The following is a 20,131-nucleotide window of genomic DNA, read 5'->3' as shown; positions in this document are numbered from 1 at the left end:
CAGTAAACCTGCAGAGGTTAATCGGAATGTAAAACTAGTCACACGGGAAATGCTCAAACATAGACAGTAGGAAGACTCAGTAATCCTGTACTTAAGTCGGCATTGTGTCTCTTATATATAATTCCGATGCAATTTCTGTGTTTCATCGTCAATGGGAAGGTCCAAGGGATACAGTAAACCTGCAGAGGTGCATCGGAATGTAAAACTAGTGACACAGGAAACCCTCAAATCATAGACAGCAGGAAGACTCAGTCTTCCTGTACTTAAGTCGGCATTGTGTCTCTTACATTTAATTCCGATGCAATTTCTGTGTTTCATCGTCAATGGGAAAGTCCAAGGGATGCAGTAAACCTGCAGAGGTGCATCGGAATGTAAAACTGGTGACACAGGAAACGCTCAAAACACAGACAGTAGGAAGACTCAGTCTTCCTGTACTTAAGTCGGCGTTGTGTCTCTCATATTTAATTCCGATGCAATTTCTGTGTTTCATCGTCAATGGGAAGGTCCAAGGGGTACAGTAAACCTGCAGAGGTGCATCAGAATGTAAAAATGATGACACAGGAAACGCTCACAACATAGACAGTTGGAAGACTCAATCTCCCTATACTTAAGTCGGCATGGTGTCTCTTATATTTAATTCCGATGCAATTTCTGTGTTTCATCGTCAATGGGAAGGTCCAAGGGATACAGTAAACCAGCAGAGGTGCATCGGAATGTAAAACTAGTGACACAGCAAACGCTCAAATCATAGACAGCAGGAAGACTCAGTCTTCCTGTACTTAAGTCGGCATTGTGTCTCTTATATTTAATTCCGATGCAATTTCTGTGTTTCATCGTCAATGGGAAGGTCCAAGGGATACAGTAAACATGCAGAAGTGCAACGGAATGTATAAATAGTGACACAGGAAACGCTCAAAACCTAGACAGTAGGAAGACTTAGTCTTCCTGTACTTAAGTCGGCATTGTGTCTCTTATATTTAATTCCGATGCTATTTCTGTGTTTCATCGTCAATGGGAAGGTCAAAGGGATACAGTAAACCTGCAGAGGTGTATCAGAATGTAAAACTGGTGACACAGGAAACGCTCAAAAAATAGACAGTAGGAAGACTCAGTCTTCCTGTACTTATGTCGGCATTGTGTCTCTTATATTTAATTCCGATGCAATTTCTGTGTTTCATCGTCAATGGGAAGGTCCAAAGGATACAATAAACCTGCAGAGGTTAATCGGAATGTAAAACTAGTCACACAGGAAACGCTCAAACATAGACAGTAGGAAGACTCAGTCATCCTGTACTTAAGTCGGCATTGTGTCTCCTATATCTAATTCCTTTGCGATTTCTGTGTTTCATTGACACTGGGAAGGTCCAAGGGATACAGTAAACCGGCAGAGGTGCATCGGAATGTAAAACTGGTGACACAGGAAACGCTCAAAACATGGACCGTAAGAAGACTCAGTTTTCTTGTGCTTAAGTCGGCGTTGTGTCTCTTACATTTAATTCCCATGCAATTTCTGTGTTTCATCGTCAATGGGAAGGTCCAATGGATACAGTAAACCTGCAGAGGCACATTGGAATGTAAAACTGGTGACACAGGAAACGCTCAAAACATAGACAGTAGGAAGACTCAGTCTTCCTGTACTTAAGTCGGCATTGTGTCTCTTATATTTAATTCCGATGCAATTTCTGTGTTTCATCGTCAATGGGAAGGTCAAAGGGATACAGTAAACCTGCAGAGGTGTATCAGAATGTAAAACTGGTGACACAGGAAACGCTCAAAAAATAGACAGTAGGAAGACTCAGTCTTCCTGTACTTATGTCGGCATTATGTCTCTTCTATTTAATTCCGATGCAATTTCTGTGTTTCATCGTCCATGGGAAGGTCCAAGGGATACAGTAAACCTGCAGAGGTGCATCAGAATGTAAAAATGATGACACAGGAAACGCTCACAACATAGACAGTAGGAAGACTCAGTCTTTCTGTACTTAAGTCGGCATTGTGTCTCTTATATTTAATTCCGATGCAATTTCTGTGTTTCATCGTCAATGGGAAGGTCCAAGGGATACAGTAAACATGCAGAGGTGCCACGGAATGTGTAACTAGTGACACAGGGAACGCTCAAAACATAGACAGTAGGAAGACTCATTCTTCCTGTACATAAGCCGGCATTGTGTCTCTTATAATTATTTACGATGTAATTTCTGTGTTTCATCGTCAATGGGAAGGTCCAAGGGATACAATAAACCTGCAGAGGTGCATCGGAATGTAAATCTGGTGACACAGGAAACGCTCAAATTATAGACAGTAGGAAGACTCAGTCTTCCAGTACTTAAATCGGCATTGTGTCTCTTCTATTTAATTCCGATGCAATTTCTGTGTTTCATCGTCAATGGGAAGGTCCAAGGGATACAGTAAACCTGCAGAGGTGCATCGGAATGTAAAACTAGTGACACAGGAAACGCTCAAATCATAGACAGCAGGAAGACTCAGTCTTCCTGTACTTAAGTCGGCATTGTGTCTCTTACATTTAATTCCGATGCAATTTCTGTGTTTCACCGTCAATGGGAATGTCCAAGGGATGCAGTAAACCTGCAGAGGTGCATCGGAAAGTAAAACTGGTGACACAGGAAACGCTCAAAACACAGACAGTAGGAAGAGTCAGTCTTCCTGTACTAAAGTCGGCGTTGTGTCTCTTATATTTAATTCCGATGCAATTTCTGTGTTTCATCGTCAATGGGAAGGTCCAAGGGGTACAGTAAACCTGCAGAGGTGCATCAGAATGTAAAAATGATGACACAGGAAACGCTCACAACATAGACAATAGGAAGACTCAGTCTTCCTGTACTTAAGTCGGCATTGTGTCTCTTATATTTAATTCCGATGCAATTTCTGTGTTTCATCGTCAATGGGAAGCTCCAAGGGATACAGTAAACCTGCAGAGGCGTATCAGAATGTAAAACTGGTGACACAGGAAACGATCAAAAAATAGACAGTAGGAAGACTCAGTCTTCCTGTACTTAAGTCGGCATTGTGTCTCTTATATTTAATTCCGATGCAATTTCTGTGTTTCATCGTCAATGGGAAGGTCCAAGGGATACAATAAACCTGCAGAGGTGCATCGGAATGTAAAACTGGTGACACAGGAAACGCTCAAATTATAGACAGTAGGAAGACTCAGTCTTCCAGTACTTAAATCGGCATTGTGTCTCTTCTATTTAATTCCGATGCAATTTCTGTGTTTAATCGTCAATGGGAAGGTCGAAGGGATACAGTAAACCTGCAGAGGTGCATCAGAATGTAAAACTGGTGACACAGGAAAAGCACAAAGCATAGACAGTAGCAAGACTCAGTCTTCCTGTACTTAAGTCGGCATTGTGTCTCTTATATTAATTCCGATGCAATTTCTGTGTTTCATCGTCAATGGGAAGGTCCAAGGGATACAGTAAACCTGCAGAGGTTAATCGGAATGTAAAACTAGTCACACGGGAAATGCTCAAACATAGACAGTAGGAAGACTCAGTAATCCTGTACTTAAGTCGGCATTGTGTCTCTTATATATAATTCCGATGCAATTTCTGTGTTTCATCGTCAATGGGAAGGTCCAAGGGATACAGTAAACCTGCAGAGGTGCATCGGAATGTAAAACTAGTGACACAGGAAACCCTCAAATCATAGACAGCAGGAAGACTCAGTCTTCCTGTACTTAAGTCGGCATTGTGTCTCTTACATTTAATTCCGATGCAATTTCTGTGTTTCATCGTCAATGGGAAAGTCCAAGGGATGCAGTAAACCTGCAGAGGTGCATCGGAATGTAAAACTGGTGACACAGGAAACGCTCAAAACACAGACAGTAGGAAGACTCAGTCTTCCTGTACTTAAGTCGGCGTTGTGTCTCTCATATTTAATTCCGATGCAATTTCTGTGTTTCATCGTCAATGGGAAGGTCCAAGGGGTACAGTAAACCTGCAGAGGTGCATCAGAATGTAAAAATGATGACACAGGAAACGCTCACAACATAGACAGTTGGAAGACTCAATCTCCCTATACTTAAGTCGGCATGGTGTCTCTTATATTTAATTCCGATGCAATTTCTGTGTTTCATCGTCAATGGGAAGGTCCAAGGGATACAGTAAACCAGCAGAGGTGCATCGGAATGTAAAACTAGTGACACAGCAAACGCTCAAATCATAGACAGCAGGAAGACTCAGTCTTCCTGTACTTAAGTCGGCATTGTGTCTCTTATATTTAATTCCGATGCAATTTCTGTGTTTCATCGTCAATGGGAAGGTCCAAGGGATACAGTAAACATGCAGAAGTGCAACGGAATGTATAAATAGTGACACAGGAAACGCTCAAAACCTAGACAGTAGGAAGACTTAGTCTTCCTGTACTTAAGTCGGCATTGTGTCTCTTATATTTAATTCCGATGCTATTTCTGTGTTTCATCGTCAATGGGAAGGTCAAAGGGATACAGTAAACCTGCAGAGGTGTATCAGAATGTAAAACTGGTGACACAGGAAACGCTCAAAAAATAGACAGTAGGAAGACTCAGTCTTCCTGTACTTATGTCGGCATTGTGTCTCTTATATTTAATTCCGATGCAATTTCTGTGTTTCATCGTCAATGGGAAGGTCCAAAGGATACAATAAACCTGCAGAGGTTAATCGGAATGTAAAACTAGTCACACAGGAAACGCTCAAACATAGACAGTAGGAAGACTCAGTCATCCTGTACTTAAGTCGGCATTGTGTCTCCTATATCTAATTCCTTTGCGATTTCTGTGTTTCATTGACACTGGGAAGGTCCAAGGGATACAGTAAACCGGCAGAGGTGCATCGGAATGTAAAACTGGTGACACAGGAAACGCTCAAAACATGGACCGTAAGAAGACTCAGTTTTCTTGTGCTTAAGTCGGCGTTGTGTCTCTTACATTTAATTCCCATGCAATTTCTGTGTTTCATCGTCAATGGGAAGGTCCAATGGATACAGTAAACCTGCAGAGGCACATTGGAATGTAAAACTGGTGACACAGGAAACGCTCAAAACATAGACAGTAGGAAGACTCAGTCTTCCTGTACTTAAGTCGGCATTGTGTCTCTTATATTTAATTCCGATGCAATTTCTGTGTTTCATCGTCAATGGGAAGGTCAAAGGGATACAGTAAACCTGCAGAGGTGTATCAGAATGTAAAACTGGTGACACAGGAAACGCTCAAAAAATAGACAGTAGGAAGACTCAGTCTTCCTGTACTTATGTCGGCATTGTGTCTCTTATATTTAATTCCGATGCAATTTCTGTGTTTCATCGTCAATGGGAAGGTCCAAAGGATACAATAAACCTGCAGAGGTTAATCGGAATGTAAAACTAGTCACACAGGAAACGCTCAAACATAGACAGTAGGAAGACTCAGTCATCCTGTACTTAAGTCGGCATTGTGTCTCTTATATCTAATTCCGATGCAATTTCTGTGTTTCATCGTCAATGGGAAGGTCGAAGGGATACTGTAAACCTGCAGAGGTGCATCGGAATGTAAAACTAGTGACACAGGAAACGCTCAAAGGATAGACAGCAGGAAGTCTCAGTCTTCCTGTACTTAAGTCGGCATTGTGTCTCTTACATTTAATTCCGATGCAATTTCTGTGTTTCATCGTCAATGGGAAACTCCAAGGGATGCAGTAAACCTGCAGAGGTGCATCGGAATGTAAAACTGGTGACACAGGAAACGCTCAAAGCACAGACAGTAGGAAGACTCAGTCTTCCTGTACTTAAGTCGGCGTTGTGTCTCTTATATTTAATTCCGATGCAATTTCTGTGTTTCATCGTCAACGCGAAGGTCCAAGGGGTACAGTAAACCTGCAGAGGTGCATCAGAATGTAAAAATTATGACACAGGAAACGCTCACAACATAGACAGTAGGAAGACTCAGTCTTCCTGTACTTAAGTCGGCATTGTGTCTCTTATATTTAATTCCGATGCAATTTCTGTGTTTCATCGTCAATGGGAAGCTCCAAGGGATACAGTAAACCTGCAGAGGCGTATCAGAATGTAAAACTGGTGACACAGGAAACGCTCAAAAAATAGACAGTAGGAAGACTCAGTCTTCCTGTACTTAAGTCGGCATTGTGTCTCTTATATTTAATTCCGATGCAATTTCTGTGTTTCATCGTCAATGGGAAGGTCCAAGGGATACAATAAACCTGCAGAGGTGCATCGGAATGTAAAACTGGTGACACAGGAAACGCTCAAATTATAGACAGTAGGAAGACTCAGTCTTCCAGTACTTAAATCGGCATTGTGTCTCTTCTATTTAATTCCGATGCAATTTCTGTGTTTCATCGTCAATGGGAAGGTCCAAGGGATACAGTAAACCTGCAGAGGTGCATCAGAATGTAAAACTGGTGACACAGGAAAAGCACAAAGCATAGACAGTAGCAAGACTCAGTCTTCCTGTACTTAAGTCGGCATTGTGTCTCTTATATTAATTCCGATGCAATTTCTGTGTTTCATCGTCAATGGGAAGGTCCAAGGGATACAGTAAACCTGCAGAGGTTAATCGGAATATAAAACTAGTCACACAGGAAATGCTCAAATATAGACAGTAGGAAGACTCAGTCATCCTGTACTTAAGTCGGCATTGTGTCTCTTATATATAATTCCGATGCAATTTCTGTGTTTCATCGTCAATGGGAAGGTCCAAGGGATACAGTAAACCTGCAGAGGTGCATCGGAATGTAAAACTAGTGACACAGGAAACCCTCAAATGATAGACAGCAGGAAGACTCAGTCTTCCTGTACTTAAGTCGGCATTGTGTCTCTTACATTTAATTCCGATGCAATTTCTGTGTTTCATCGTCAATGGGAAAGTCCAAGGGATGCAGTAAACCTGCAGAGGTGCATCGGAATGTAAAACTGGTGACACAGGAAACGCTCAAAACACAGACAGTAGGAAGACTCAGTCTTCCTGTACTTAAGTCGGCGTTGTGTCTCTCATATTTAATTCCGATGCAATTTCTGTGTTTCATCGTCAATGGGAAGGTCCAAGGGGTACAGTAAACCTGCAGAGGTGCATCAGAATGTAAAAATGATGACACAGGAAACGCTCACAACATAGACAGTTGGAAGACTCAATCTCCCTATACTTAAGTCGGCATGGTGTCTCTTATATTTAATTCAGATGCAATTTCTGTGTTTCATCGTCAATGGGAAGGTCCAAGGGATACAGTAAACCAGCAGAGGTGCATCGGAATGTAAAACTAGTGACACAGCAAACGCTCAAATCATAGACAGCAGGAAGACTCAGTCTTCCTGTACTTAAGTCGGCATTGTGTCTCTTATATTTAATTCCGATGCAATTTCTGTGTTTCATCATCAATGGGAAGGTCCAAGGGATACAGTAAACATGCAGAAGTGCAACGGAATGTATAAATAGTGACACAGGAAACGCTCAAAACCTAAACAGTAGGAAGACTTAGTCTTCCTGTACTTAAGTCGGCATTGTGTCTCTTATATTTAATTCCGATGCTATTTCTGTGTTTCATCGTCAATGGGAAGGTCAAAGGGATACAGTAAACCTGCAGAGGTGTATCAGAATGTAAAACTGGTGACACAGGAAACGCTCAAAAAATAGACAGTAGGAAGACTCAGTCTTCCTGTACTTATGTCGGCATTGTGTCTCTTATATTTAATTCCGATGCAATTTCTGTGTTTCATCGTCAATGGGAAGGTCCAAAGGATACAATAAACCTGCAGAGGTTAATCGGAATGTAAAACTAGTCACACAGGAAACGCTCAAACATAGACAGTAGGAAGACTCAGTCATCCTGTACTTAAGTCGGCATTGTGTCTCCTATATCTAATTCCGGTGCGATTTCTGTGTTTCATTGACACTGGGAAGGTCCAAGGGATACAGTAAACCGGCAGAGGTGCATCGGAATGTAAAACTGGTGACACAGGAAACGCTCAAAACATGGACCGTAAGAAGACTCAGTTTTCTTGTGCTTAAGTCGGCGTTGTGTCTCTTACATTTAATTCCCATGCAATTTCTGTGTTTCATCGTCAATGGGAAGGTCCAATGGATACAGTAAACCTGCAGAGGCACATTTGAATGTAAAACTGGTGACACAGGAAACGCTCAAAACATTGACAGTAGGAAGACTCAGTCTTCCTGTACTTAAGTCGGCATTGTGTCTCTTATATTTAATTCCGATGCAATTTCTGTGTTTCATCGTCAATGGGAAGGTCGAAGGGATACTGTAAACCTGCAGAGGTGCATCGGAATGTAAAACTAGTGACACAGGAAACGCTCAAATCATAGACAGCAGGAAGTCTCAGTCTTCCTGTACTTATGTCGGCATTGTGTCTCTTACATTTAATTCCGATGCAATTTCTGTGTTTCATCGTCAATGGGAAACTCCAAGGGATGCAGTAAACCTGCAGAGGTGCATCGGAATGTAAAACTGGTGACACAGGAAACGCTCAAAGCACAGACAGTAGGAAGACTCAGTCTTCCTGTACTTAAGTCGGCGTTGTGTCTCTTATATTTAATTCCGATGCAATTTCTGTGTTTCATCGTCAATGGGAAGCTCCAATGGATACAGTAAACCTGCAGAGGCACATTGGAATGTAAAACTGGTGACACAGGAAGCGCTCAAAACATAGACAGTAGGAAGACTCAGTCTTCCTGTACTTAAGTCGGCATTGTGTCTCTTATATTTAATTGCGATGCAATTTCTGTGTTTCATCGTCAATGGGAAGCTCCAAGGGATACAGTAAACCTGCAGAGGCGTATCAGAATGTAAAACTGGTGACACAGGAAACGCTCAAAAAATAGACAGTAGGAAGACTCAGTCTTCCTGTACTTAAGTCGGCATTGTGTCTCTTATGTTAATTCCGATGCAATTTCTGTGTTTCATCGTCAATGGGAAGGTCCAAGGGATACAGTAAACCTGCAGAGGTGCATCAGAATGTAAAAATGATGACACAGGAAACGCTCACAACATAGACAGTAGGAAGACTCAGTCTTCCTGTACTTAAGTCGGCATTGTGTCTCTTATATTTAATTCCGATGCAATTTCTGTGTTTCATCGTCAATGGGAAAGTCCAAGGGATACAGTAAACATGCAGAGGTGCCACGGAATGTGTAACTAGTGAAACAGGAAACGCTCAAAACATAGACAGTAGGAAGACTCAGTCTTCCTGTACATAAGCCGGCATTGTGTCTCTTATAATTATTTCCGATGAAATTTCTGTGTTTCATCGTCAATGGGAAGGTCCAAGGGATACAATAAACCTGCAGAGGTGCATCGGAATGTAAATCTGGTGACACAGGAAACGCTCAAATTATAGACAGTAGGAAGACTCAGTCTTCCAGTACTTAAATCGGCATTGTGTCTCTTCTATTTAATTCCGATGCAATTTCTGTGTTTCATCGTGAATGGGAAGGTCCAAGGGATACAGTAAACCTGCAGAGGTGCATCGGAATGTAAAACTAGTGACACAGGAAACGCTCAAAACATAGACAGTAGGAAGATTCAGTCTTCCTGTAATTAAGTCGGCATTGTGTCTGTTATATTTAATTCCGATGCTATTTCTGTATTTCATCGTCGCTGTGAAGGTCCAAGGGATACAGTAAACCTGCAGAGGTGCATCAGAATGTAAAACTGGTGACACAGGAAACGCTCAAAACATAGACAGTAGGAAGACTCAGTATTCCTGTACTTAAGTCGGCATTGTGTCTCCTATATCTAAATCCGGTGCGATTTCTGTGTTTCATTGACACTGGGAAGGTCCAAGGGATACAGTAAACCGGCAGAGGTGCATCGGAATGTAAAACTGGTGACACAGGAAACGCTCAAAACATGGACCGTAAGAAGACTCAGTTTTCTTGTGCTTAAGTCGGCGTTGTGTCTCTTACATTTAATTCCGATGCAATTTCTGTGTTTCATCGTCAATGGGAAGGTCCAATGGATACAGTAAACCTGCAGAGGCACATTGGAATGTAAAACTGGTGACACAGGAAACGCTCAAAACATAGACAGTAGGAAGACTCAGTCTTCCTGTACTTAAGTCGGCATTGTGTCTCTTATATTTAATTCCGATGCAATTTCTGTGTTTCATCGTCAACGCGAAGGTCCAAGAGGTACAGTAAACCTGCAGAGGTGCATCAGAATGTAAAAATGATGACACAGGAAACGCTCACAACATAGACAGTAGGAAGACTCAGTCTTCCTGTACTTAAGTCGGCATTGTGTCTCTTATATTTAATTCCGATGCAATTTCTGTGTTTCATCGTCAATGGTAAGGTCCAAGGGATACAGTAAACCTGCAGAGGTGTATCAGAATGTAAAACTGGTGACACAGGAAACGCTCAAAAAATAGACAGTAGGAAGACTCAGTCTTCCTTTACTTAAGTCGGCATTGTGTCTCTTATATTTAATTCCGATGCAATTTCTGTGTTTCATCGTCAATGGGAAGGTCCAAGGGATACAATGAACCTGCAGAGGTGCATCGGAATGTAAAACGTGTGACACAGGAAACGCTCAAATTATAGACAGTAGGAAGACTCAGTCTTCCAGTACTTCAGTCGGCATTGTATCTCTTCTATTTAATTCCGATGCAATTTCTGTGTTTCATCGTCAATGGGAAGGTCGAAGGGATACAGTAAACCTGCAGAGGTGCATTAGAATGTAAAACTGGTGACACAGGAAAAGCACAAAGCATAGACAGTAGCAAGACTCAGTCTTCCTGTACTTAAGTCGGCATTGTGTCTCTTATGTTAATTCCGATGCAATTTCTGTGTTTCATCGTCAATGGGAAGGTCCAAGGGATACAGTAAACCTGCAGAGGTGCATCAGAATGTAAAAATGATGACACAGGAAACGCTCACAACATAGACAGTAGGAAGACTCAGTCTTCCTGTACTTAAGTCGGCATTGTGTCTCTTATATTTAATTCCGATGCAATTTCTGTGTTTCATCGTCAATGGGAAAGTCCAAGGGATACAGTAAACATGCAGAGGTGCAACGGAATGTGTAACTAGTGACACAGGAAACGCTCAAAACATAGACAGTAGGAAGACTCAGTCTTCCTGTACATAAGCCTGCATTGTGTCTCTTATATTTATTTCCGATGAAATTTCTGTGTTTCATCGACATCGGGAAGGTCCAAGGGATACAGTAAACCGGCAGAGGTGCATCGGAATGTAAAACTGGTGACACAGGAAACGCTCAAAACATAGACCGTAAGAAGACTCAGTTTTCTTGTGCTTGAGTCGGCGTTGTGTCTCTTACATTTAATTCCGATGCAATTTCTGTGTTTCATCGTCAATGGGAAGGTCCAATGGATACAGTAAACCTGCAGAGGCACATTGGAATGTAAAACTGGTGACACAGGAAACGCTCAAATTATAGACAGTAGGAAGACCCAGTCTTCCAGTACTTAAGTCTGCATTGTGTCTCTTCTATTTACTTCCGATGCAATTTCTGTGTAACATCGTCAATGGGAAGGTCCAAGGGATACAGTAAACCTGCAGAGGTGCATCGGAATGTAAAACTGGTGACACAGGAAAAGCACAAAGCATAGACAGTAGCAAGACTCAGTCTTCCTGTACTTAAGTCGGCATTGTGTCTCTTATATTTAATTCCGATGCAATTTCTGTGTTTCATCGTCAATGGGAAGGTCCAAGGGATACAGTAAACCTGCAGAGGTTAATCGGAATGTAAAACTAGTCACACAGGAAATGCTCAAACATAGACAGTAGGAAGACTCAGTCATCCTGTGCTTAAGTCGGCATTGTGTCTCTTATATATAATTCCGATGCAATTTCTGTGTTTCATCGACAATGGGAAGGTCCAAGGGATACAGTAAACCTGCAGAGGTGCATCGGAATGTAAAACTAGTGACACAGGAAACCCTCAAATCATAGACAGCAGGAAGACTCAGTCTTCCTGTACTTAAGTCGGCATTGTGTCTCTTACATTTAATTCCGATGCAATTTCTGTGTTTCATCGTCAATGGGGAAGACCAAGGGATGCAGTAAACCTGCAGAAGTGCAACGGAATGTGTAACTAGTGACACAGGAAACGCTCAAACATAGACAGTAGGAAGACTCAGTCTTCCTGTACATAAGCCGGCATTGTGTCTCTTATATTTATTTCCGATGAAATTTCTGTGTTTCATCGACATTGGGAAGGTCCAAGGGATACAGTAAACCGGCAGAGGTGCATCGGAATGTAAAACTGGTGACACAGGAAACGCTCAAAACATAGACCGTAAGAAGACTCAGTTTTCTTGTGCTTGAGTAGGCGTTGTGTCTCTTACATTTAATTCCGATGCAATTTCTGTGTTTCATCGTCAATGGGAAGGTCCAATGGATACAGTAAACCTGCAGAGGCACATTGGAATGTAAAACTGGTGACACAGGAAACGCTCAAATTATAGACAGTAGGAAGACCCAGTCTTCCAGTACTTAAGTCTGCATTGTGTCTCTTCTATTTACTTCCGATGCAATTTCTGTGTATCATCGTCAATGGGAAGGTCCATGGGATACAGTAAACCTGCAGAGGTGCATCGGAATGTAAAACTGGTGACACAGGAAAAGCACAAAGCATAGACAGTAGCAAGACTCAGTCTTCCTGTACTTAAGTCGGCATTGTGTCTCTTATATTTAATTCCGATGCAATTTCTGTGTTTCATCGTCAATGGGAAGGTCCAAGGGATACAGTAAACCTGCAGAGGTTAATCGGAATGTAAAACTAGTCACACAGGAAATGCTCAAACATAGACAGTAGGAAGACTCAGTCATCCTGTGCTTAAGTCGGCATTGTGTCTCTTATATATAATTCCGATGCAATTTCTGTGTTTCATCGACAATGGGAAGGTCCAAGGGATACAGTAAACCTGCAGAGGTGCATCGGAATGTAAAACTAGTGACACAGGAAACCCTCAAATCATAGACAGCAGGAAGACTCAGTCTTCCTGTACTTAAGTCGGCATTGTGTCTCTTACATTTAATTCCGATGCAATTTCTGTGTTTCATCGTCAATGGGGAAGACCAAGGGATGCAGTAAACCTGCAGAAGTGCATCGGAATGTAAAACTGGTGACACAGGAAACGCTCAAAACACAGAGAGTAGGAAGACTCAGTCTTCCTGTACTTAAGTCGGCGTTGTGTCTCTCATATTTAATTCCGATGCAATTTCTGTGTTTCATCGTCAATGGGAAGGTCCAAGGGGTACAGTAAACCTGCAGAGGTGCATCAGAATGTAAAAATGATGACACAGGAAACGCTCACAACATAGACAGAAGAAAGACTCAATCTCCCTACACTTAAGTCAGCATGGTGTCGCTTATATTTAATTCCGATGCAATTTCTGTGTTTCATCGTCAATGGGAAGGTCCAAGGGATACAGTAAACCTGCAGAGGTGCATCGGAGTGTAAAACTAGTGACACAGCAAACGCACAAATCATAGACAGCAGGAAGACTCAGTCTTCCTGTACTTAAGTCGGCATTGTGTCCCTTATATTTAATTCCGATGCAATTTCTGTGATTCATCGTCAATGGGAAGGTCCAAGGGATACAGTAAACATGCAGAGGTGCAACGGAATGTGTAACTAGTGACACAGGAAACGCTCAAAACATAGACAGTAGGAAGACTCAGTCTTCCTGTACATAAGCCGGCATTGTGTCTCTTATATTTATTTCCGATGAAATTTCTGTGTTTCATCGACAATGGGAAGGTCCAAGGGATACAGTAAACTGGCAGAAGTGCATCGGAATGTAAAACTGGTGACACAGGAAACGCTCAAAACATAGAGCGTAAGAAGACTCAGTTTTCTTGTGCTTAAGTCGGCGTTGTGTCTCTTACATTTAATTCCGATGCAATTTCTGTGTTTCACCGTCAATGGGAAAGTGCAAGGGATGCAGTAAACCTGCAGAGGTGCATCGGAATGTAAAACTGGTGACACAGGAAACGCTCAAAACACAGACAGTAGGAAGACTCAGTCTTCCTGTACTAAAGTCGGCGTTGTGTCTCTTACATTTAATTCCGATGCAATTTCTGTGTTTCATCATCAATGGGAAGGTCCAAGGGGAACAGTAAACCTGCAGAGGTGCATCAGAATGTAAAAATGATGACACAGGAAACGCTCACAACATAGACAGTAGGAAGACTCAGTCTTCCTGTACTTAAGTCGGCATTGTGTCTCTTATATTTAATTCCGTTGCAATTTCTGTGTTTCATCGTCAATGGGAAGGTCCAAGGGATACAGTAAACCTGCAGAGGTGTATCAGAATGTAAAACTGGTGACACAGGAAACGCTCAAAAAATAGACAGTAGGAAGACTCAGTCTTCCTGTACTTAAGTCGGAATTGTGTCTCTTATATTTAATTCCGATGCAATTTCTGTGTTTCATCGTCAATGGGAAGGTCCAAGGGATACAATAAACCTGCAGAGGTGCATCGGAATGTAAAACTGGTGACACAGGAAACGCTCAAATTATAGACAGTAGGAAGACTCAGTCTTCCAGTACTTCAGTCGGCATTGTGTCTCTTATATTTAATTCCGATGCAATTTCTGTGTTTCATCGTAAATGGGAAGGTCCAAGGGATACAGTAAACGTGCAGAGGTGCATCAGAATGTAAAACTGGTGACACAGGAAAAGCACAAAGCATAGACAGTAGCAAGACTCAGTCTTCCTGTACTTAAGTCGGCATTGTGTCTCTTACATTTAATTCCGATGCAATTTCTGTGTTTCATCGTCAATGGGAAAGTCCAAGGGATGCAGTAAACCTGCAGAGGTGCAACGGAATGTAAAACTGGTGACACAGGAAACGCTCAAAACACAGACAGTAGGAAGACTCAGTCTTCCTGTACTTAAGTCGGCGTTGTGTCTCTCATATTTAATTCCGATGCAATTTCTGTGTTTCATCGTCAATGGGAAGGTCCAAGGGGTACAGTAAACCTGCAGAGGTGCATCATAATGTAAAAATAATGACACAGGAAACGCTCACAACATAGACAGTAGGAAGACTCAATCTCCCTATACTTAAGTCAGCATGGTGTCTCTTATATTTAATTCCGATGCAATTTCTGTGTTTCATCGTCAATGGGAAGGTCCAAGGGATACAGTAAACCTGCAGAGGTGCATCGGAATGTAAAACTAGTGACACAGCAAACGCTCAAATCATAGACAGCAGGAAGACTCAGTCTTCCTGAACTTAAGTCGGCATTGTGTCTCTTATATTTAATTCCGATGCAATATCTGTGTTTCATCGTCAATGGGAAGGTCCAAGGGATACAGTAAACATGCAGAGGTGCAACGGAATGTGTAACTAGTGACACAGGAAACGCTCAAAACATAGACAGTAGGAAGACTCAGTCTTCCTGTACATAAGCCGGCATTGTGTCTCTTATATTTATTTCCGATGAAATTTCTGTGTTTCATCGACAATGGGAAGGTCCAAGGGATACAGTAAACCGGCAGAGGTGCATCGGAATGTAAAACTGGTGACACAGGAAACGCTCAAAACATAGACCGTAAGAAGACTCAGTTTTCTTGTGCTTAAGTCGGCGTTGTGTCTCTTACATTTAATTCCGATGCAATTTCTGAGTTTCATCGTCAATGGCAAGGTCCAATGGATACAGTAAACCTGCAGAGGCACATTGGAATGTAAAACTGGTGACACAGGAAACGCTCAAAACATAGACAGTAGGAAGACTCAGTCTTCCTGTACTTAAGTCGGCATTGTGTCTCTTATATTTAATTCCGATGCAATTTCTGTGTTTCATCGTCAATGGGAAGGTCCAAGGGATACAGTAAACCTGCAGAGGCGTATCAGAATGTAAAACTGGTGACACAGGAAACGCTCAAAAAATAGACAGTAGGAAGACTCAGTCTTCCTGTACTTAAGTCGGCATTGTGTCTCTTATATTTAATTCCGATGCAATTTCTGTGTTTCATCGTCAATGGGAAGGTCCAAGGGATACAATAAACCTGCAGAGGTGCATCGGAATGTAAAACTGGTGACACAGGAAACGCTCAAATTATAGACAGTAGGAAGACTCAGTCTTCCAGTACTTAAGTCGGCATTGTGTCTCTTCTATTTAATTCCGATGCAATTTCTGTGTTTCATCGTCAATGGGAAGGTCCAAGGGATACAGTAAACCTGCAGAGGTGCATCGGAATGTAAAACTGGTGACACAGGAAAAGCACAAAGCATAGACAGTAGCAAGACTCAGTCTTCCTGTACTTAAGTCGGCATTGTGTCTCTTATATTTAATTCCGATGCAATTTCTGTGTTTCATCGTCAATGGGAAGGTCCAAGGGATACAGTAAACCTGCAGAGGTGCATCGGAATGTAAAACTAGTGACACAGGAAACCCTCAAATCATAGACAGCAGGAAGACTCAGTCTTCCTGTACTTAAGTCGGCATTGTGTCTCTTACATTTAATTCCGATGCAATTTCTGTGTATCATCGTCAATGGGAAAGTCCAAGGGATGCAGTAAACCTGCAGAGGTGCATCGGAATGTAAAACTGGTGACACAGGAAACGCTCAAAACACAGACAGTAGGAAGACTCAGTCTTCCTGTACTTAAGTCGGCATTGTGTCCCTTATATTTAATTCCGATGCAATTTCTGTGATTCATCGTCAATGGGAAGGTCCAAGGGATACAGTAAACATGCAGAGGTGCAACGGAATGTGTAACTAGTGACACAGGAAACACTCAAAACATAGACAGTAGGAAGACTCAGTCTTCCTGTACATAAGCCGGCATTGTGTCTCTTATATTTATTTCCGATGAAATTTCTGTGTTTCATCGACAATGGGAAGGTCCAAGGGATACAGTAAACTGGCAGAAGTGCATCGGAATGTAAAACTGGTGACACAGGAAACGCTCAAAACATAGACCGTAAGAAGACTCAGTTTTCTTGTGCTTAAGTCGGCGTTGTGTCTCTTACATTTAATTCCGATGCAATTTCTGTGTTTCACCGTCAATGGGAAAGTGCAAGGGATGCAGTAAACCTGCAGAGGTGCATCGGAATGTAAAACTGGTGACACAGGAAACGCTCAAAACACAGACAGTAGGAAGACTCAGTCTTCCTGTACTAAAGTCGGCGTTGTGTCTCTTACATTTAATTCCGATGCAATTTCTGTGTTTCATCATCAATGGGAAGGTCCAAGGGGAACAGTAAACCTGCAGAGGTGCATCAGAATGTAAAAATGATGACACAGGAAACGCTCAAACACAGACAGTAGGAAGACTCAGTCTTCCTGTACTTAAGTCGGCGTTGTGTCTCTTATATTTAATTCCGATGCAATTTCTGTGTTTCATCGTCAACGCGAATGTCCAAGGGGTACAGTAAACCTGCAGAGGTGCATCAGAATGTAAAAATGATGACACAGGAAACGCTCACAACATAGACAGTAGGAAGACTCAGTCTTCCTGTACTTAAGTCGGCATTGTGTCTCTTATATTTAATTCCGATGCAATTTCTGTGTTTCATCGTCAATGGGAAGGTCCAAGGCATACAGTAAACATGCAGAGGTGCAACGGAATGTATAACTAGTGACACAGGAAACGCTCAAAACATAGACAGTAGGAAGACTCAGTCTTCCTGTACATAAGCCGGCATTGTGTCTCTTATATTTATTTCCGATGAAATTTCTGTGTTTCATCGACAATGGGAAGGTCCAATGGATACAGTAAACCTGCAGAGGCACATTGGAATGTAAAACTGGTGACACAGGAAACGCTCAAAACGTAGACAGTAGGAAGACTCAGTCTTCCTGTACTTAAGTCGGCATTGTGTCTCTTATATTTAATTCCGATGCAATTTCTGTGTTTCATCGTCAATGGGAAGGTCCAAGGGATACAGTAAACCTGCAGAGGCGTATCAGAATGTAAAACTGGTGACACAGGAAACGCTCAAAAAATAGACAGTAGGAAGACTCAGTCTGCCTGTACTTAAGTCGGCATTGTGTCTCTTATATTTAATTCCGATGCAATTTCTGTTTTTCATCGTCAATGGGAAGGTCCAAGGGATACAGTAAACCTGCAGAGGTTAATCGGAATGTAAAACTAGTCACACAGGAAACGCTCAAACATAGACCGTAGGAAGACTCAGTCATCCTGTACTTAAGTCGGCGTTGTGTCTCTTATATTTAATTCCGATGCAATTTCTGTGTTTCATCGTCAATGGGAAGGTCCAAGGGGTTCAGTAAACCTGCAGAGGTGCATCAGAATGTAAAAATGATGACACAGGAAACGCTCACAACATAGACAGTAGGAAGACTCAGTCTCCCTATACTTAAGTCGGCATGGTGTCTCTTATATTTAATTCCGATGCAATTTCTGTTTTTCATCGTCAATGGGAAGGTCCAAGGGATACAGTAAACCTGCAGAGGTGCATCGGAATGTAAAACTAGTGACACAGCAAACGCTCAAATCATAGACAGCAGGAAGACTCAGTCTTCCTGTACTTAAGTCGGCATTGTGTCTCTTATATTTAGTTCCGATGCAATTTCTGTGGTTCATCGTCAATTGGAAGGTCCAAGGGATACAGTAAACATGCAGAAGTGCAACGGAATGTATAACTAGTGACACAGGAAACGCTCAAAACATAGACAGTAGGAAGACTCAGTCTTCCTGTACATAAGCCGGCATTGTGTCTCTTATATTTATTTCCGATGAAATTTCTGTGTTTCATCGTGAATGGGAAGGTCCAAGGGATATAGTAAACCTGCAGAGCTGCAACGGAAAGTAAAACTGATGACACAGGAAACGCTCAAAACATAGTTAGTAGGAAGACTTAGTCTTCCTGTACTTATGTCGGCATTGTGTCTCTTATATTTAATTCCGATGCTATTTCTGTGTTTCATCGTCACGGTGAAGGTCCAAGGGATGCAGTAAACCTGTAGAGGTGCATCGGAATGTAAAACTAGTGACACAGGAAAAGCTCAAACATAGACAGTAGGAAGACTCAGTCTTCCTGTCCTTAAGTCGGCATTGTGTCTCATATATTTAGTTCCGATACAATTTCTGTGTTTCATCGTCAATGGGAAGGTCCAAGGGATACAGTAAACCTGCAAAGGTGCATCGGTATGTAAAACTAATGACACAGGAAACGCTCAAAGCACAGACAGTAGGAAGACTCAGTCTACCTGTAATTAAGTCGGCATTGTGTCTGTTATATTTAATTCCGTTGCTATTTCTGTGTTTCATCGTCGCTGTGAAGGTCCAAGGGATACAGTAGACCTGCAGAGGTGCATCGGTATGTAAAACTGGTGACACAGGTAACGCTCAATACATAGACAGTAGGAAGACTCAGTCTTCCTGTTCTTAAAACGGCACTGTGTCCCTTATATTTAATTCCGATACAATTTCTGTGTTTCATCATCAATGGGAAGGTCGAAGGGATACAGTAAACCTGCAGAGTTGCATCAGTATGTAAAACTGGTGACACAGGAAACGCTTAAAACATAGACAGTAGGAAGACTCAGTATTCCTGTACTTAAGTCGGCATTGTGTCTCCTATATTTAATTCCGGTGCGATTTCTGTGTTTCATCGACAATGGGAAGGTCCAAGGGATACAGTAAACCGGCAGAGGTGCATCGGAATGTAAAACTGGTGACACAGGAAACGCTCAAAACATAGACCGTAAGAAGACTCAGTTTTCTTGTGCTTAAGTCGGCGTTGTGTCTCTTACATTTAATTCCGATGCAATTTCTGTGTTTCATCGTCAATGGGAATGTCCAAGGGATACAATAAATCTGCAGAGGTGCATCGGAATGTAAAACTAGTGACACAGGAAACGCTCAAAACATAGACAGTAGGAAGACTCAGTCTTCCTGTACTTAAGTCGGCATTGAGTCTCTTATATTTAATTCCGATGCGATTTCTGTGTTTCATCGTCAATGGGAAGGTCCAAGGGATATAGTTAACAAGCAGAGGTGCATCGGAAAGTAAAACTGATGACACAGGAAACGCTCAAATCATAGACAGTAGGAAGACTCAGTCTTCCTGTACTTAAGTCTGCATTGAGACTCTTATATTTAATTCCGATGCAATTTCTGTGATTCATCGTCACTGTGAGGGTCCAAGGGATACAGTAAACCTGCAGAGGTGCATCG

Source organism: Schistocerca nitens, chromosome 8 (genome assembly GCF_023898315.1).
Source record: "Schistocerca nitens isolate TAMUIC-IGC-003100 chromosome 8, iqSchNite1.1, whole genome shotgun sequence".
In the NCBI taxonomy this organism is placed as follows: domain Eukaryota; kingdom Metazoa; phylum Arthropoda; class Insecta; order Orthoptera; family Acrididae; genus Schistocerca; species Schistocerca nitens.
This window is presented reverse-complemented; position numbering follows the sequence as displayed.